Source organism: Lepidothrix coronata, unplaced genomic scaffold (assembly GCF_001604755.1).
Source record: "Lepidothrix coronata isolate B3197 unplaced genomic scaffold, Lepidothrix_coronata-1.0 Scaffold54, whole genome shotgun sequence".
NCBI classification, from domain to species: domain Eukaryota; kingdom Metazoa; phylum Chordata; class Aves; order Passeriformes; family Pipridae; genus Lepidothrix; species Lepidothrix coronata.
Window position 1 is genome coordinate 3,120,512 of NW_016690234.1, and position 21,389 is coordinate 3,141,900.

General features: G+C 39.8%; 1 protein-coding gene across 2 annotated transcripts in view; it reads right to left on the reverse strand.

Annotated features, from left to right (window-relative positions):
- The window catches only part of SIAH1 (siah E3 ubiquitin protein ligase 1), a 67,729-nt gene that overhangs the window by 17,361 nt on the left and 28,979 nt on the right, over positions 1-21,389 (reverse strand). Inside the window, exon 1 of one of the 2 annotated variants that reach the window (XM_017816233.1) lies at positions 4,255-4,359. The exons of the other annotated variant lie outside the window; for it this stretch is intronic. The gene's annotated coding sequence lies outside the window, so the exon portion shown is untranslated. Of the gene's footprint in view, positions 1-4,254; positions 4,360-21,389 lie in introns of those variants that run through there. 2 annotated transcript variants of the gene reach the window in all.

Here is a 21,389-nt window from a genome sequence, read left to right on the forward strand (position 1 = left end):
ATCCTTACATGAGCAAAATTTAACATACAATTTTCCTTCATATATAGTTTTCCTTTTACATATTTCATCTGACCACATGTTTGAACATGACTCTTGAAAGCATGGCATTTTAAATGCTCTTCCTTGACAGCATTAAAAAAAACCTTGAAAAGCAACTGTGGTCTTTCATCAAAGACTAAATTACGTTTTGCTCCATTTAGTACTACCTGAAAGAACTGCAGAAAAGAACCTTAAAATATTTAACTTAAAGATTTCATGCCACTGTGCTTGGTTTTGGTTGGAATAGAGTTAATTTTCTTTGCAGTGGCTGGAATGGGGCTGTGCTTTGGATTTGTGCTGGAAGCAGTGCTGATAAACACAGAGATGGTTTTGCTGTAGCTGAGCAGAGCTTGCACAGCCTCAAGGCCTTTTCTTCTCACACTGCCCCAGCAGAGGGGAGGCTGGGGGTGCACAACACACTGGGAGGGGACACAGCGGGGACAGGTGACCCCAGCTGACCAAAGGGATATTCCAGACCATCTGGTGTCACGCTCAGCACACAGAGCTGGGGGAAGGAGGAGGAAGGGCAGGACATTTGGAGTGATGGTGTTTGTGTTCCCAAGTAACCATCACCCATGATGGAGCCCTGCTTTCCTGGCCATGGCTGAACATCTGCCTGCCCACAGAAAGTGATGAATGAATTCCTTGTTTTGCTCTGCTTGTGTGTACAGCTTTTCCTTTACCTGTTAAACTGTCTTCATCTGAATCCACAAGTTTTTTTCACTTCTACTTTTCCAAGTCTCTCCTGGATCCCACAGGTGGGGAAGTGAGAGTGGCTGCATGGTACTTACTTGCCAGCCAGGGTTAAACCACGCCAGCCACACAAACCACAGTTCAAAGAACTCTTTCACTTTTAAGGAGCTGATGACTAATTTTTTAAGCAGCAGAAGTTATCACTACACTCTCCCTCTTTTTCTTCATCTCTCAACAAGGTCATCAATTGCTACAACAAAGGATACAAACATGTTTCTGGATAAGTCAAACCAAAAAGGAATAGTCAACAACAACTGTCTGTAGAGCAATTTGCTGCTCTTTTTATAACAGTTTCCCTGGAATATATCTATGGTAATTTTATAAAATCCATTTCTGGATGCAATAGGACAAATACAGGCTTTACAGTTTAAATAATATTTTACTTTCTCACTGAAAACACAGCCGACCTCAGTTTTTGTATTCAGCTTCTACAAAGAAAAACAAGTCAAAATCAGAAGTGGACCATTTGGTTAGCTGTAATTATCTAGCACTTTATCTGATTAAAGTACTGTGGAATTAGTAACCAAATCTCTCATTATTCCTGTGATAACACAAAGAATCACCATTTTATATATTCACTCACATGGGCATATATTTAAAATAGTTGTCCTGAGCACTGCAGAAACACAGTATGCAGTTTGGATCAGAACTGGAATATATATCTATAGTGGCATAAAACTTAAAGAGTTAATGGGGCATTAATGCAGGTTTTGTCTTCCTGCTTTAGTTAGCAGCTAAACATACCATAGCTTGATATCAAACTGCCCCAAGTCAATGATTTAGGAAGATTTTTGCTACGTGCAATTAAGTGCTAATAAGAAAAACTCAGATAAATCTGAAGTAACAGCTCATGGTAACAACACAGTGTATATGCCTATCAGTTCCTAGTCCATGTTGTGATACTGTACACAGAAGACATACACCAAAATTGCATTTTTATCATGATACCGAACATTTAAGAAACATACATTTTGAAAAAGAGTAAAATGCTTACAACAAATTTTTTTATTAATGAAACAAAACATTTTACTGAGGTAATGATATCTCTCTAATTGTTGTGTAGTTTTGTTAAAGTCAAAAGGGGTATCTCTTACTAACAACTAGTTTTCATTTTTCTTAATGCTAACTTCCCTTCAAAAACCAAAGCAACAACAAAAAAAAGGATCTAGTAAACAAAAATCTTCTGCATCTACAATGTTCATGATGCTTAAGACTGTAAACTTCAGAGATGAGATCCTAAGGTTTAGGCACCACATGATGGCTGAGATGAACCAGAGCCTGTCAGCATCCTCATTCACTGCTGCTGCTTTCTGCAGCAGGTAGCACCAAAGCAGCAGCCAGGAACCCAGGGAACTGCAGTCAGCAGCTGGAAACACCATTTGCACTTTGGCTTTCTGCAGACTGGGCACATGCACTACAACTGAAGGACTGAGTTCTTTAGATGTCTCCAGAATTACAAATACCATTGATTCACCTTGACCATTCTGGTTGGCTCCCATAAATGAGACAATCACTAAAGCAAAAAACACACTGATAATCTATTTGGCAAAACTCAGTCCAGCTCTTAAAGCTGACACACGGCTACAAGCACTATTACCACAGAAAAATAGAGCAAAGCAATTCTAACTAAAAATTAAGAACATCATGTTCCTCATAGCAGTTGCATGCACAGTCTTCCAGACTGTTTCATCTGAAGATCAGAGTTCATAAAACTGTCCTACTTGATTTCTTTGAATTTTGAGACCAAAAAGAGGTGCTTCTCATATGAACATGCTCATGCTCCCCCCTCTTCCACATTAGAGGCAGTTGTCTGACATCAGAGGAGGATTTCTTTCTCAATTCATACTAAGCAAATAGTAGCAACTCTATTCAAACCTAAGTATCAAAAGTACTCATGTTATTTAAAGTATTTACTTTCCTTAGTTCACACCTACTTAGTTGGAGCCACTGAATTTCTGAGCTAACTCCTTTAGTACAGTCTAATTAGACTGGCATTAAAACCTTATCAACAGACGTGACACACTAATGGTGAAGAGACTTCATCACAACATGCACTTCCAGGTCAAAAATGCCCATCATTTCATCAGTTTCGGAATTCTTGGGTCACAACAGATTTCTAGAACTGTACCACTGATGGATGAGCCTTATCCTTGTCCTTTCCTACACAATTTTTCACTGCTCTGAGAAGTACTAAGGCTATTTAAGAACATTAGTTTCCACTGACAATAACATAATTATGATTTCTACCATTCCATTTTTACACCAATGTTACAGCATAGAACAAATGATAAAAGTAGAACTAATCGACCTATGCTTTAGGTATACACCCCAAAGTTATTTTCTGCAACAAATGAGTAGTCCAGAAATCCAAGTTTTATCCTAAAAGCCTCTCTGTATTAGTCTACCTGTATCCCAGTAACTCAAATCTTCTTGCAGACCAGCTTGAATAAATCAGGGTTGAGAAGATTCCCTTCCATTTTCCCTACCCGTCTGGAATGCACCGTGCTAACCTCGAGTTTGGGAGGGAGATTAGGAGACAACTGAAACTACGTCCCGCGCGTGGAACATCCCATGTCCTCCATGACCTAGTCCAGTTTAGCTATGGGCTTCCTAACACACTCATCTGCCAGGTTAAACAAATTAAACCACTTTATTTATTTAGCATATGGATAAACTGCTTTCAGGGGAAAGGCAATATTCACCCAGACTGGTTGAAATAGAGACTGCAGAGAGAATATTGGAGAAATACTGTATGAATGTGAGCTTATAACAAAAGTGCCACCAGTTCACCACCGGAAAAAGGAACTCGATGAATAAATACTCAGAATGCTTTGCCTTTCACTACAAACACTGTTGTTTCCCGTCCTTTTAAAACCGTGGAGAAGGGGAAAGAACGAAGATCTCCAGGCGTTTAATTCTGCAGGGGAACCCGAGGGACGAGCCAGAACCTCCCTCCCTCTCTCCGGCCCTGCCCGGATTAGGTAAGAGCCAGCCGCGCTCCCGGGGAATGTCACGGCGGGGCCACGAGCGGCCCATTTCCCGGGGCAGGCTGTTCCCGGGCCCGCCGTGGCCCCGCCGTGGCCAGGCCGCCTCCCCGGGCCGCGCCGGCCCCGCCGCGCCGCCCGAGCACAAAGCGCGGCAGGGCCGAGCCCACAAAGCGAAGGGGCAGCCCCGGCCGGGCGGAGCGGGCCCGGGCCGTGCCGCCGCCCCCGACCCACACAATGGCCCGGCGGAAGGGCCCGGGGCCGCCGCCGCTGCCCGGCCCCGCTCGGGCCCGCAGGCCCCGCCACAGCTCCGCCCGCCCGGGCCGCGCTTAGGCCGCGCCGGGGCCTTGTCCCGAGCCCGCCCCGCGGCCGCGCCGGGGCCTCTGCCGCGGGCGGCGGGGGCCGAAGGGCCGCGCCGGGCAGAGCCGCTCCCGCCGTCCCCGCGGCCGCTCGGGCTCCCCGGTGGGGCCGCGCTCACCTGTGTGCGCCGGGCAGGGCGGGACCCGCTGAGGCGGCCTTGGCTCCCCCGATGGGCGCGGGCTCCGTGCGGGGCCGACTCTCTGCGCTGCTCCGGCCGAGACGCTCCGTGCGCGGCCCGAGCCCAGCGCGCGCTCCCTCCCCTCGCTCGCTCCCTCGGCCGCGGGCACGCGCCGGCTGCGCCCGAGCGATCCCGATCCCGCCGGTGCCGCCTCCGCGCGAGCGCGCTCCCGAGGCGCGCTCCCGCCACCCACCGCGCACGCGCGGGCCGCGCTCTGCCCCGCGCCCGGCCCGGGAACAAAGGCCGCGCTGCCCCCCGGGAATGCTGCGGGAATGCTCCGCGATCCCACGGGATCCCAGCCGGCCCCCGAGCCCCGGCAGAGCCGCCGCTCACCTGCGCCGCCGCGGGGTCACCCGGAGCCCTCTCAGCCGGCCCGCCCCGGGCGGCGGCCGCCCCGTGCCCGCGCTGGGAGCGGGTGTTGGGACGCACCGGCATCCGCAGGGCCGGGGCCTCGGGGGCCACGCGGGCTCTGTCACAGGGACTCGTAGTTCTGTTTTAAAAAATAAAAAAAAAAAAACAAACAAAAAAAACCCCGCAAAGTGGCCTCTCCGAGAGAGGCCGGTACCGTCCAGCACAGGGTTTAATGGACCGCTGAAAACAAACCCCTCCTCCGGGCTCTGCACAGACTGTGCATCGTTCGGGTTGGGTCCCCGTCCAGCAGTGCCCTAAATACATATGTAAGTTTCAGCACATAAACTGGATGGAATAAATGTAATTACTGGTGTGCTTACATGTACTTTGTTGGATTAGGACCCTGTTCATCTGCGGAAGCTATTCAGAGGTTTGCCAGAGGAGAGACACTTGTTTATTTTCAGTAAAATATTTAAAAATATGTGTTTGCTATCTTATTTCCATTTTTTTGAATGACTGAAGCATTTTCTTGGCCAGTTTAATTGATTATCCAGATGGTTCTCAGTATCCTCCTCATTCCTTCTGATGACCAGTAAAGCACTTCTTTTTGTTTAACATTGCTACATTTAATCTGCCAAGTCTGCTCTTCAGAGATTTTTGTGATTAGTTTTAAGGCAGATTCTCAAAAATACATCACTGTAGTGATGCAATGCAATATGTACCAAAACCACTCTTTAAGAATCCCCCCAAGTATGGATAATATCAATTATTTATTTTCAAAGGATGGCAACTACAGGAGTTTAACTTTGCACATAATTTCTCCCTGCACACCTTGTAGCTATGCAGTGATTATTGAGCCTTTTCCTTTAAGTATTCATGGGGAGTGATACAGTGGCAGTGACTGCCAACTCATAGTTGGGCTGACTTACTGAATACTTAAAGAGATATGATTAAGTAAGGTGCTATTTTTGTCCTGGATAGGAAGGGCACAATCCTGAAGCAACATATTCTCAATATTAAATTTTTTCCCCACCTTCAATTTTAGTACAGAGTAGGGCTAATTATTTGATGTATTTTTAAACATATGGAAGTCTATTCAACAGTGGAAACTTCAAAAAAGGTAGCATCCTATAGAGAACAAGGAAAAAAGTATCTATAATAGTAACAGTTAGTATTTTTAGAGAACCAGAATGCTTATCAGTTCCAGTAATCTGTGTGGTTTCTACAAATCATCTCTGTGGTTAACACTTTGATCCTGGGAACACACACTAACCTTTTGCTAAAAAGAGGCAAGTGACAGTCTCGCAGTCCTGTATCAGATCAATGTGTTGCTAGTTGGTCAACATTACTAAGCATTTGCTTTTCCCTGGGTAGAAACTAGTTTCTTGGGCAGTGAAAGTAATTAAATCTAGTTTCTGATGGCTTTTTCTTCTCTTTGACCTCACCACAGGAACCTCCCAATTCACTCCCCCGTTCCTGCTAGCTCTGAAATGCCTCCAGCTCGCTCACCTGCCTTAACCCTTTGCAGCACCTCAGCTCGCTCATCCCTGTAACTGGAGGTGGCCCAGAGGGAACACCCAGCACAGCTCCTTCCCAGCTGTGTTCCACAGCTCCATGACCCAGCTCACACCTTCCAGCTCTCCAGACCAGTCACCTTTCCCTCCTCCCATCAGTAGGACCACTTATCTCAGTTTTCCTCCATTATTCACGATTACACTTTCTTGTAAAGTTACAGGAACTGCAGAGTCTTTGAGACTCATTCCTCCCTCAGACTGGGGTGTCATTCACCCACAGGGTCAAGAGTTAGTAGAGAGGCCTGATTGGAATAGACCCCATAGCAGGTGGCACAAACTTCATTACTGTAGGAAATGAGGGCTAAAGGATCTCAAAGACACTTTAAGATGTCATCTAATCCATGTTCCTGCTCCAAGGTAGGATCAGCTGTACCTTTGTTATTTCTACCAGAAGTTTGTATAAACAGCTCATAAAAGTAATTCATATATATCATTACATTATAATCTAAATCTCCCATTATAATTTCAGCTCATTCTTGAAACACTTCAGTGAACACAGGAACATCTTTTTTTCATTTCTCAGTTTTTGATGACTTTAATCTTCAGTAAATTACATAAATTTCTTTCCATCTACAGGTTAGCACTGCAAGACCTCTGATCATTCTTTTCTTTTCTCTCTGCATACTCTGCAACTGCTCCTTTTATTCTTTTTTTACCATAGTTCTGGCAACTGGACATAGCACTCCAACTGAGCCCCTTTTAAATGATGAGTAATAAAGGCTCACTGTGGAGGTGCCATTAAATTAGCAGTATCTGTTAACATAATAATTTTAAACCAAAGTTAAGCATTTTAACATCAAGTTTTACTAATTATTTATTTACTGACATTATTTTTGTATGCATTTTTTACTAGGAAAAGTACCTACTGTCACTATGGAAGTATATAATACTACTGTCATTGACGTTATATAGGGATGTAGGCCTATAGTTTAATGGGATTACTGTGTTTCCTTGCTAGACAATGTCTGTAGGTCTTCAGTTTCATTTTATGTAATAAAATACTTTTTTTCTCCTCTAAACTTTAGACAGTATCCTCTTCCTTAAAAGTCCTATTATTTCACATTCATTTAGTGAAAGGGATAAACTGGTTCCCACCGTTTATATAAGTTACTGTAGTATTTTACAAAGTTAATATATTATTATACTATACATGAATTTTATGTGAAAAGTCATTGGTGGTTATTTTATGTTTCTGTAAAACACATTTTTTGTTTTACAAATGAAGAAAGTACTAGCAACACATAGCAGCATTCTCTTGAGATGAAGAAACCTGATTATCAATGGATAAATTTGCTATCAAATATTGTGTCTGGATCTGATTTCTTAGGCAAAAACACTGCTTCTGATCATTCAAAGTAACACTCAATCCTATGAGCTAAGCAAAGCACCCAAACATAAATTCATTTCTAAGCTTGTCTGTCAACACTGAAGGTAGCAAAAATACACATGCTTAAGTGATTTTCCTACTTATAAAGTCTCTAAAAGTAATGAATTAATTTTTACCCAGTATCCTCTCCTGACTACTTTTTTTATATATTGAAATGAGACCATTGAGCCCTTAAGAAAATTGAGTACATGGTGTCCAACAAAACACACATTTTGAGACTTGAGTAAATGAAGTCTGAAGGTAGTAGTACACTAATTAAAAATTAGTGATTACACAAGTTACAAAAGGACACGTCGGATCTCTACCGATCTCTTCATTCTGCAGTAGGGTGAGTTTGGGTTTTTTAATTTATATTCATCACTGCCTAGGCTGCCAAACATCTGTATTCCCAACCAGTTTATTTAGGGATCTTCTGGCAGCAAGAAAGTGAAAGAACAGCATGACTACTTAAAGCAGCTCATTAAAAAATAATCTTAGTTTTTCAGAGAAGCATCTATAGCTGTTTCATTTGTCTGCTTGAACCACACACTCTGCATAGGAACCAAATTCTGAGCTAACAAGAATTCCAAAAGAAAGCAACTTTGGATATGCTGAATCTCTTCTTACATAACATGCTGAACTAAACCTAGTTTGCAAGAAGGTAACGAGATTCTCCGAAATAGGTGTGATATCCCACTCCTAACCTGCACAGCCTCGTACCCACACAGGGTTGCTGACTCCCGTAATTTCACTGATAATACTTCATGTGACAAAGAGCTGGGGGATTTTTCCCTGCAGTGCTGCCTTTAACATCTCCAATATTCAAGCACTTTCCTCAGATTTGGTTTCCACTAAAATAAGTGAACAAACAAAAATTTCAAAAGTAAGAGCTAAAGTTTCAGAAGGCAAACAGAATCCAAAACGTAGTTTCAAAATAATAAATATTTCATTTTGAAGCTAATGTGTTAGACTGGTTGGATTTGCTGGTCCTGATGTACCAGCTGAATTCATTGGATATACTCATAGAAACGATATGCTACATTCTGTTATTAATTATAGTGTAGCTATGTACTAAGTCTTCAAAAAATTAAAAGACAGCCAGCCTGAAAAACATCAGACTGATATTCTGTATTTTATAATTATCATAATTGAGTGATTTAACTATCAGCTATTTTATAGGGAACATTTTCCACTACTGTTTGACTTTCATGCATCTGATTTATTTACCACATATGTCCTTTTTCAGGATTATTAAAGGTTGAAACTGAAAGAAAAGGTGGAAGACAGACTTCATAGAAAGATTAGGAAAAAGCATTTTTAGTTTAACAGTGGACATAAACAAAAAGAATCTTTTTAAAGTGAAAAAGATTCTAAATTATTTTTTTAAGTTATTCTGGGCAGGAAAATGTGCCTTGTTACCCTTTAAATCATATAAACACATTGCAGAAGCCTCTTTAGAACTGGAGATTTTAGGCAATCCCAAAAGAATAAATTCTTCAGAAGCACTACAGAAGTTAATGCCTTCTTCCCCTCCTGATAAAGGCTGGCACCCTAACATTTTGTAGATATCCAAGCATACAGCAATCACAGGATTAGGCTGCATGTATTTTTTCTTTATGCAGCAATTATTTAAAAACCACATTTTAATAATCTGTCAGTTGACTGCAGGCCTGTTAGCAAATCTGATGGGTCACAGAGCTCCACAGAAATAGTTATGATCAGCATATTTCTAGGCAATTTTTACCTTACAGTTTTAGGAGAGAAGCAAGTGACTGTGTACCAATGTGGGTGAAGTAATTAATCTAAATTCTGTTTTAGAACAAGCTCTGGTTTTCAAGACAGAAGTAGTACACTCTCAGCCACAGAAAGAGCCAGCACAAGCATTGTCCTCCTGAGGATCAGCATGAATCCAAGGAGAGGCTTAGGACCATCAGGTTATTTTGCAAGAATCTATACCTAGTCATTAGACAAAATACAATTCCAATCAGCCCTGACCTATTTTAGATTCCAGCTAACTACATTTAAAAGCCTTTAAAAGCAATTAAAATATCCTGAATCATCCGTGTCTTATATGCTGTCTTCATTTAACTCCTTCTGAGTGAAAAATGAGATGTACAATTATATAGCATATAATTATATACCATAAATAAAATGGTATCACATTGGAAAAATTATATGGTCCTGTAGCACATGATATTATATAGAAATAACTTCATAACTACATGTTGATTCACTAAGTCAACTACAGAATGTAAACCTGATTTTAAAATAATTTGAAACACACACAATAACTTTTCCAGTTTTGAAATTTTTATGTCTGTAAGGCTGAACAAGTGTTTTTTGAGGGTTTTCTTTTGTCAAGGTTTTTGGGAGCTTATGCCTGGGTGGAAGACATTCTTACACCATACCATGAAGAACAACAATGCTGGACAGTCCTAGGTAATTAGAAACAATATAAAGTAGTAAGTCATCCATTAAACAGGTTGGGGTTTTTGTGGATTTTTGTTGTTGTTTTAAGTCTGAGACTATTGCCAGATCTGACTTTGTTTGACAGATAATCTCTATATACAAATAATCAGGTGCCAACTAAAACCTAATCATTATACGGAAAGTTCTGAACCGAACTCAACACATCTTTAGTTTAATCCAGAAACAAACAGCAAACAGGGTATGCAAACACCTGTAGCTGGCACAAATAAGTTAGTTTTCAAGATGTATAGTCCCATACCAAGCACATTAAAGGTAGTTTTTCTCTAAATTCTTACAAGTTGTTCCATTATATGGTTACTCACAGTTCAGGCAAACGGCCAATGTTTGGAGCCTTCCTAAAATGTTTCAGTCAGGAGGAGACTTGTATAGGATTTAGGTATGTCTTTGTCATAAACCTATTGATTTATGAAATAGTTGCCTTGAACATACTGGAGAGAAAAAGAAAGTGGCATCACTTTCCTTGCTTACAAATCCCTTTTTTTGCTTTTGTGAAATACCTCTGACAGAGGCTCATGGCTTCTCTTCAAGTTTTCTGATGAGAAAACACATACTAATCCCCATTTCTATACTTGCAACCAGCCTCCCGAGGCACATGATTAACACCTTGCTCAGATCCTGCCACGTCTCCCAGTTCCTACTGTTCTAGCTCTCTCAGCACACATAAATGTTCCATTGTTCTCCTCTTCAGCCTTTACTTATTGACAGCCCGTGACTGAGCACAGGCACAAACATTTGCCAGAAAAAAGACCATTTTGAGAACACCTCCAAAGAAAATGGTCATGCTTCCAGTCTTTTTCCCCCTCTTTTCTTCCTCTATCCATACAAACAGGGACAAAAAGTCTCCTGGTTTTCATTTTCTGCATGAATCAGTAAGAATGAGAGCACTACCATGAGGAACCCTGGACAAAGAAGAAAGGTTTGCATTCAGCTTTCAATGAAGGGGGATTGGAGAGTTTTGAATTTCCTGTCAGTAATTTTTCAGCAGAGCTCTGGTGGTCACCAAGATACAAATGCAGCAAGATCATATAGTACAGTAAGGGTCAACTTTACTCACATTCCTATTTCTGCTTACAATACATTTTAAAAGCATTATCAATGTCAACAGAGACTTCTCACCAGAAATACATCAGCAAATGTACTGGATAAATATAACACATTAGGTGTTCTGGGAAAAGTGCAAAGTAGGGATATTTATTATCAGGGATCCTTTGTCATTCAAAATTCCTGTTAATTTTACTGGGAGATAGTCTGAGCACACACCACAGAGTGTACTGAGGATTATAAAATTGGAGTGGGTGAAGCACAGAAGAAGCTGTTGGCCACAGAGAAATCTGATTACATGCATTATCCCTGACACTTCTGATTTACCAGAGAAGAGGGAAAATTACAAATGATAATGTTCTGGTTTTCACACCTGAGTACAGAGAAAGCTTGAGGCATTATAATGTTATTTGATATAAATGCCTAATTCATACTGCACACATCTTTTTTCCTTCCTACTGTAGTGTCATTTACCATTGTAGCACCTCTGTTTCCAGCCTCCCCATAGACTGCTGGTGCTGCACAGGAAAGCTTTTGAGGCTTCCTTTTATTCAACGAGGTTGTTATAACAGTGTTATAAGAGAAAAAAAAAAAGAATTAAAACACAGTCTGGTTTGCAACAGGATAATTAAAAAAAATGTAATCTGACAAGAATAGGTTCATCATCCCAATTAGGATGGTGACACTGACCATCAATAATGTCACCATAATTCTCTCTGCTGAAGATGTTGGGTTTTTAATTCTTGTTATTTTTTATTGGGGGTGGGTTTGGGTTTGTTTTGGTTTGGTTTTTTTTTTCATTTCTCTCAGTTGTGTGGAGAGGACAGCTCCCTGGCTAAGGTAAAAGACTCTTTTGTAAAATTATTAAACTTGATTCATTAAACATTAAGCATATACACCAAAGTAAGCCCAAAATTAAATGTAAAATTCTGAGGTAGTTATAAATAAATCCATACTTGCTTTGATTATTTTGCACATTTGCTTAAAATGAAAAGCTCTTGGGAAGATCACACATTTGCAGAGCTGCCTGAGAGAAAATTTATAGCTTGTCAGCTGCATAAAGATATCATCTTCCAAAGTATTTTTGGGTGACATGGTAACAACATTCAATAAGATATTAAACAGAAATCCTTTGCAAGCTGTGCCTGTGTTCACTGTGATACTGCTAAAAAGTTTATTTCTCTCCAAATGGAAGAAAGCAAGTACATCATTTGAACATCTGCACAGTGAAACACACATCCTTTTTCATAATTATGGAGCAAAGTCTGCCCTGGCTGGCCCAGTGGGGATGAGGAGAACGCTGCACAGTGCAGCCGTTACCACAGGGACCTTGCAGACAGGATTGGATTCCAACAGGCACACCCCAGGGAGGCACTTCAAGACATGATAAAATACTGCAACCCTGTCTGCCTGCCTGGCCTTCTATACAGTATTAGGGAAGCCTGCAACAGCACCTTCTTCTTTTAAATAATATGCCATTGAAGCTCTATCATATCAAGTAGAGGTCTGCCACATTATAGATCTTTAACATATTATTGTAACATGTGGTGCCCTAAGAGTGCTAATGGAAAAATCCCCAGTTTGTTCAGAACTTAAGCTCCAGAACACGGGAATTTCTTGCTGCAGAACTATTCTTGCTGTTGGGCATCCTACACATTCAGACAGTTTGGATGGGTGGTAGGGAAATCTACTGCACAGCAATAAAATCAATCATCTCTGTATGAATTCTCAACTAGGCTATTCAGGGACAAATCTCAAACAAAGTGACTCCAATAGTTTCAACAAACATGTCTGTCCCTTTAGTCACCGCATTACAGACAATAATTTTCACAATCAATAAATTTCATCCCTGAGCTTACAATAAATAGTCCTTAGAAGTGTAGTACAATGGGAAGTCCTGGAATGTGACCTATCCTGGTAACTAACCAAAGCAGAATCTTCTCCAGCTGCACATCAAAGCAGCTGTAAAACTTCTTTTAGCACGGAATTAGAGCTCATTCAGAAAATCCAACTATTTTACCCTATCAAATTTCTCCTCATCATTGACTGTAGAGTTCCTACAGTGCTGCATCCAAAGTTTGGGGGTTTTCTTGTGGAGGTTTTTTTGAGGCAGAGATAAATTTCAGAATATTCCTGAAAAACAGGAAAGAACTTCTTGACTCCAGCTACTAAATCTGCCACCCCTCCTCATTTCAATTTTTTTGACAATTTAGCTTCCTTTTACAATGACTGCTCTGTCTTAAATTGTTTTATTCCACTATTGTTTTATTCCACTATTCAGGTTCAAATTTTCAAATTGTGCATTGTGTTTTTCAGAGTTGTATATCTCCCTTTTTCTCCTTAGTTGTGAAGTCCATTAGGAAACTACTTTAATCCATGTCCACTTTAACTTTTTCCTCCTTTTTAAAGTGTTGTTTACCATAAGCTCTCAGTTTTATTGTCACCTTCCTGATTGCTGTCTACCAATTAGACACTGAAAAGCAAAAGGGTATCTGGAGTCTCTACCAAGGAGAAAGTACCCCTTGGGAATGAAAAACAACTCATGGCTACTGCAGCTGCTGAAATCTAATGGAAATGAATTTAATCTAGTTAGAGGATAGACACTGGGGCTTAGTAGTGCCAGAGGCCTTCTGAACTGTGTACATGCTTATCATAAATCCTCACAAACTATTTTAAATGTCATTTATCTTTGTAGCTCTCTAGTTCTGTAACTTTGTTATAACATGGTGCTTAAGGAAACCATAACAAAAACCTTCTTACTATACAGAACTTTTTTCCACATGATTTTATTCAGTATAAACTGAAACCAACACAAATAGGAACTGAGTGGTGGGGGGATACTTGTTTATGTCAGTACTGCTAAATACATAGGCTCAGCAGCCTAAGCTTGCATGGGTCAAACCTGTAACAATATTTAAAATACTGTCCCAATATTTAAAATACTGTCCCCCAAACCCACTTACCTCAAAGAGGATGGTGACAAGACCATATCCTAGAAGGGAGATAAATCTCTACACATTATCAATACAAATTAAGCAGGGAGGTTATTGATTATAATCTCTTGTGCCAGCGGAGGAAAAAAACAACCAATTCTTGGTCAGAGAGAGGCACTTTTCTAACATTCTCAGTTTCTTGTATTTTTACCCTGAGTTTTGAACTGCAGTTGCAATGACATCAAGATGTAAATATGATGATCTGACTTAAGGGAGTTAAAACACTATACAACTAACTAATTTCAGACAGTAGGCTAAGAAATTCTGGTTTCTCTGCCTTTTGGATTAGTTGCTGTATGCATGGGGGTTTTTTTTGGTTCACCAGTAGAGACTGGCCTAGAACAAGTGCTGTAAATACATATTATTACTCATACAGACAAGTTACAAGGCTAATTTAAAAAATATATAATTTGCTGTTTTGGAGATCTGATGGATATTATTTCCTACATCAAAAGAATTATGTTATCTACAACATGACCTATGAGTAATGTATGCATTACACCATGTTAGCAGTCTACCAAGATTCACCTAGACAATCATAAACTGGGAATACTCTGATACATCTCCTTTTGCACGTATTTAATACAAACATTACCAATCTTCCTTATTCTTGGATACCCTAAATTCAGACAATTAACAAGAAAAGCAAAATGGGACCTGAAATCCTGTGTCTCTACTCCCATCAGCAGATTCTGTGTGTCCTGGGAAGGAGATGGAATAACCACTCCACTTCCCAAATTGCCATATTTGTCTTCATGTGTGCATATAAAAGGACTGATACATTTGATTCACCATCCTTGCAGTACCCTCAAGAGGACAATGAAAAATCCAACTTTCATGGAGTACTTCTGAACAATCAGGACATTAGAATGCTCACGGACATTCCTTCTGATGTCACGAAGTTACCTACAAGCAAGACCCCTGGCTAAAGCCTTCACACTCAGCCCACACACAGCTGCCTCAGTTTTGTGATGGAAGACTCAATTTAGTTCTATCTACTGTACAAACTGCAACTGCCCTCTTCAAATTTAAAGACACTAAAGTGTATTAGGTAAGAATATGTAATTGGATTTTCAGACACCTTTCATCATAGATCCCTTTATAGAGTCTTAACAATATCAATTCCAGTTTTGCACCAGCCTAAATTACATAGGTAATGTTTTGTTTATTAAATGCACCGTGCTTATGAATCCTAATCATGTGCCAGGGCTTCAGTATGCCAGCTGTTCCATGGATATAAAGTTAGGAGGACACTTCTTGTCCCACACACACTTTTATATAAGATGGGAGAGAATATGGACAAAAGAAAGTGGCAAAACAAAAAAAGCAAGCAATATAGGAAGTACTACACTGTGTTGTCATCCTGATATTTATCCTGTTTTGCAAGCATGACCAAAAAAAAAGAGAAAAAAAAAAGAGGGATAAAAAGTTTTCTGGGATTTCAATGAAAGTAACAGTTTTGCAGGTGTGCAAAACATTCTGGAGCATGAGGAGGGGCATAGAAAAACATGAAAATCTGAACTGAGTAACTAATTAAAAACTAACTATAAAGGCATCAACCGTACTGTGTTGGGGTTATTGGAGAAAGGATTTAATCATTCAGTACCACTGAGAGTTGGTAGACATTAACAGAGAGGCTGTGAACGGATCTAAGGAAGAGCAGGGCTTATTTGCTTGATGCAATATGCAAACCAGAAGCATATGATCTCAGAAAGGGATCATGTTCTCAAAGTTGCTGTCTAGGAAAAAAAATCCCAGATTTTAACAAGACAGACATCAGCAGAGAGAAATACCAGAATATGTTCATTTACTATGAAGCAGATACAGAATCTTAGAAATACAGCCTTTTTTTTTTTTTTTTCTGGCTGACCTCTGGTATTTGTTGAGAAGAACTGAATTACAGTACTGAGAATCAATCCTCAAAGTAGTTTTTGAAAGCATTTCACATTTGCCAGCTAAAAGTTTAAACAGAAGAATCCCCTGGCATTGCCACTGGCTTACACACAGATTCACTTACACACATTCCATTTTTCATGAGGTGCCCACATCAGCCATATAACATTACTTACAGAGAAACCCTACTGCTTTTTCTCCACTGTTTTTTAGTAGGACAAGGCTTCTGTTTCCTCCGGGTCCTACCGTTTCTTCTTTGTTGCTTTATATCCAGAGTCACAGAAGAGCATCTCCTGCCTTTCATTGTATTCCTCTGCTGGCTGTAAGGAGTAATTTTCATGGTTGGTGTATGAAAGAGCTTCATTAGGAGAGATCATTTTAGCCAGAAGACCTCTCTCTGATTTGGGAAAAGATTAGGATATTTCTTCTTTTATATCTCTGGCCTCATGGAGAAACTGTGTGAGGCCTTCCTCGTTTACTGAAAGTCTGGGCTGAGCTTCATCTTCCAAAGAAGCACATCTTCATCTGCTTATGCTTCTGTATACACAGAGTTACATAAAAACTTACACTGGACTTATTCCAGCTTATAAAAGGCCCTGAAATTCCCATGATATTACAATTATATGAATGGCAGGAAAGATTTGTACCCCGTTTATGCTGTGGGAGCACAGCCCTTCACTGTCTACACCCCAGACAAGCATTAAGATCTGGGGTCCAAGTATGAAGAGCTGAGCTATAGCCAGATGGCTCTCCCATTAATTCATATAATGCATTTAAAATAATTTTTTTTCCCCTCTGATGATGGTGCATTGGTAAAGAATAAGCTGTATGGACACTCTGCATGCTACTTAAAGTTTCATGGAGAGAACGGAAACTGCTGTCATAATTCTTCTGTACGTCTCTGCCAACATTCTGAGCTATAATTAATGAAAAATCTCCCAAATGTTTCAATAGTTGGTAAAAGAGAGCTGGAAGTGTTAAGCTATTTTACAATTTTCCTCAGCAGTTTTGGGCATTAACTCTCTTTGTTCTCCACCAACACAGGTGCAATTTGTCAGGCATCAGATCTTCAAGGAACTCCCCTGGTACTTGTTGATAGTCCTCCGGAAAAGTTCTATTGTATTATATTCCTTTAGTGAAACATGAGTAAGATAACTGCCTTAAACCTTTTCCATTTTCAGGAGAATTTTAACAAAGCCTGTGTTAGAATCTCCATAGCTTTAGTGATTTGAGCCTAACAAGCAGCCTAATTGCTCAAGTCTTTGAATCTCTCAACTGGAAAGAGATTGCTACCTGTAATTTAATTTATTAACTGTGCACATACCCTTAATTCTCTATTGGAATGAGGTAAAGGATAAGAAGGGGAATAATATATCTTAAAGCATACATTTAAGTGGCTATGAATTAACTCCCTTGGTTACTGCATAATCCATTGTATTTTTCTTCTCTTTTCCTCTATGTTTTACTGAAAAGCCTGACTAGATAAAAGGGAAACAAGGAAAACTTGTAAAGAAACAGAAAAGACCACTGACAGATTCAGCAGGAATTCAAAACCATCTTCAACATTCAGGTCTTCACTTTACCTGACTAATGTTTATATGGAGATTTTGCAGGCAAGTCTGGAGAATAGTCTATGAGAATCTACAAAGTTAGAAGGAATTTTCCAAGCTAGAGCAAGACACGGTACAGGATAGAGTGTAGAGAGTGTCTATATGGTCTAAAACCTCTGTTCAAGGTGATGCAAATCTGCATCAGGTTCATCACTTGAGAAACAGAGAGCAGTGACAGCATCTGCACCTCTTGTGTAGAGCATAATTTAAACAGGAAAGCAGTACTCTTAAAAACACAGTTGAACAACTTACAAATTATTAAATAATGTTTTGGACTTCATATAACCTGAATGTGGTCTCTTTTCCAGTGACCAAAATCTAATTTCACCCACAGTAAGGTATGAGATAATTTAATTACTAGAGAGGTAAAATATACTGCACATTTTAAATTAATCACAAGGGATGGAGGGAATGTTTTCATACAGCTCACACAGGAAGAGGAGATTATGGTAAATGTAACCAATTCCCACTCTACTGAATAGTGTTCTCCAATTTAACAGATCCAGAGTTTTCTGGCTACATTGTGGAACAATGGAACAGCTCACAAGACAAATTGACAGCTTCTTGGGTTATGTTTCAAAGAACATGTTTGTCATACTAACAAATTCCTCCCACACATGATGGCCATAACATAAATCTTTAAATGTGAGTCAGAGTTTGCATGTACAGGAACTAAAGGCATACTCTGTTAAGCTTCAAGGGAACATGGGAGCAGCATCTATCATGACAAAGACTTTGTGAGCATTTTATTACTTGCTATCCTCTTATTTTAACTCTCTGCATTGATTTGTCATAATCATCATCCTTCTCTCTCTGTCCTTCTGTCATTAGTGAAGTGATATGTGAACACCCTCATATGCTGTAATTAACATATTGCTCTATAGTGGAAATTTATAAGATTGCCACTGTTTGTGTTACAATTCATAGTACAAAAAATGCCAACAATTGAACTTTCTCTGCCCATCTCTCATCAAAACCTCTGAATCACTTCTCATAATTCTGACTTTTCCAAAAAATACAACTTGTATTTCTTCTGTATTTTTCCAGAATTCTTTTTACAAGGGCCAGGGGGTATCAAGGGTTCAAACTGCAAGCCAGGATAGATTCAAGTGTGCTATGCAGGAACACCTAATCTCACAGCACTGTACAAAGCAGAAGTATTCAGCTGTGTTATGATACAGATAACCTTTCCCATTGTTTCTCACAGAAAGAACGAGTGTTTATTTAAACTAAATATAACACTATCAAAAGCATATTTCTTCATTTTACATGTCAGACTGAAGAACATTTAAATAATAACAATAAAAACCGCTTAAGATAAAAGGTAATTTAATTTTAACATGTATTTCATGTACTTTGACATGATCTGGGAAACTAACCATAATAAAAGATCTAAAAAGGTTTATTTACACAGTGATATGCTGCCAACAAGTGTTGGATATGAAGGCCAGAAGTCAAGTTCCAATCTTCTGAGTCAAATCCACAACAGAAAACAATGTCACCACTTCACATTTTCTGGAAACATTGTCTGTCATTTTTGCTACCCATTTGTCAGCACTCCATCAAGCTTCTGCCACACCAGAATGAACTGTTGGCTATCTGAGATTATTCGCTATTATTTATGTAAGATCTTGCACTATTTGGCTAGATATATTTTTGAAGCCTCATTAGCAAAGATTACATAATTAATAAAGATTTAGCCCTGACAAGACTAGGTCCATTAAGAAGGAAAGAAAGGCTGAGTTCTTATACTATATAGTAATTTGCAAGTTATATTAACTATCTTCCACACTTCGTACAACCGTGTTTATATCAGGTATTTCGCTGGTATGAGAAGAAAACCTGATTACCAACAAACATTCACTCTGTGAGCAGTGAAACCAGAAAAGTCCAGCCTCTGGACTTGATTGGAATTCAAGCACTTGTGGCATCTGATCACTTAGTGTCACAAATACAATAAGAAAAAACCACCTTTATCACTTTGGTAGCAACTGGATAGTGGTGTGAAAGATGACAACTTGAGCAGCAGCTGAAAGAGGGCAGAAACTCATAAAACTTATTTAACTGCAAAGACAAGCAGAGTAAATATCAGGTCCTAATCCATGCTATTACACCATCAAGATATTGTATTGTGAGTCAGGACTTAAGAAGAGCAGTGATGTTTATCCATCTGCATATTAAATGCTTTCTAGCAAGTATGAAAACAATATAAACTAAAAGTTAGCAATGAGATTGTACATGTTCACATAAAATGCTTGATAAGAAAATATACTCAATATATTCTGCTCATATCACCAACTGTAGGCAGCTGTATAATGTGATATACACAGGATAAAAATGAGAACAATGAAAATAAATGCCTGCTATCTTTAACACACTGCACTTCTACAGTCCACTGCAGAGGAAGCTTGAAGCCTAAAGTTTACTTAGATTTATTTTTCAGAGATTCTAGGAGCTCCTTAGAGAACCTCCAGATGTTGTCAGAGATCTTTAATTTATCTTGAAATACATAAGCCAACTGTGCTTCAATTGCTGCTAAATGTTTTCCTCCATTCTTGCTCTGCTGGCACTACACTCCCCTCACAGAACCTGAGCTTAGCATGCTGCTCATCTTGACCCATGCAAGGGGCCAGGAGAGCTAAATACACAGGCTACTTTAATTTCTTTATAGTCAGCTTGTGAAAAAGGTCAGTATGCAGAGTATGGGTAGGTCAAAGCCCACTGACACAGACAGCAATATTATATAGGTGCACAGGGATGGAGGTTTGCACAGGAAGCTGCAATTCCAGTTTATGTATCAGGGAAAGGTCACACACAGCAGAAGTCCCTACCACAGGTTTGGCTGACCCAAGAAATAAACTGGTTAAAAGATGGTGGAATCACACTTACTTTCTTCCTCTACTTTGTTTTCAGGAGCAACACAGTGTAGAAACAGAGATAACCTGGGCATTGGGATCGCTTGTATGTGAGCATGGCCACACACCCATCCTGCTTCTGTCCCGAATCACAGCAAAAGCTCTGTCCATCCCACTTACCATCTTGTCTAAATAGACCCTACTCTATACATATTACCTTCAGAACTTTAAAATTTTTCATTTCAGCCACATTGTTTCTCCTTGGCATACGTTCCATGGAACAGCAGTACAGTTTGCTTAAAAGAAGGGTTATTTATATGATACCTAATAAATGGTATATAACATTGCATAGAGTTATATACTAAGATTACCTCTGTAGTAGCATATGCTTTCTAAAGCACATCTATGTAATTTTGACAAGGTATCTAGAAGCAATCTTTGTATTCTAGTATGTGCAGAAATAAAAACATCAAAAGGGCAGTCTCCCAATACATTCTTTCTCAGGAATTGATAGATCTCCCTTTATTTCTCATTTTACAGAGCAGCAGAGTATTTCCCTCTGTAGTATACACATTTATGAATATTTCCTCTTGAACTCAATTTTTCAAGAGGGAGTTTCCCAAGGAAGGCCTTTCAAATAATGTTCCATGTCAACTTGTGACCCTGAAGCAAAGTAGCCCACATGCCAGTATCATCCAAGGGTGACATATCTATTCCCCTGATATATGAGCACCTTGAACTCAATGTCATGTAGTCCAAATTGCAGGGATGACTAGATCATGATGCAATTCTGCTGATTTACCAGGATTGCATAGAGGGGCATTTGGTTTATGGAACTCAGTATGTTTTCATCTCTATTTTGAAAGTGTACTGAAGAAAGACAACCCCCCAAGACTGCCTGA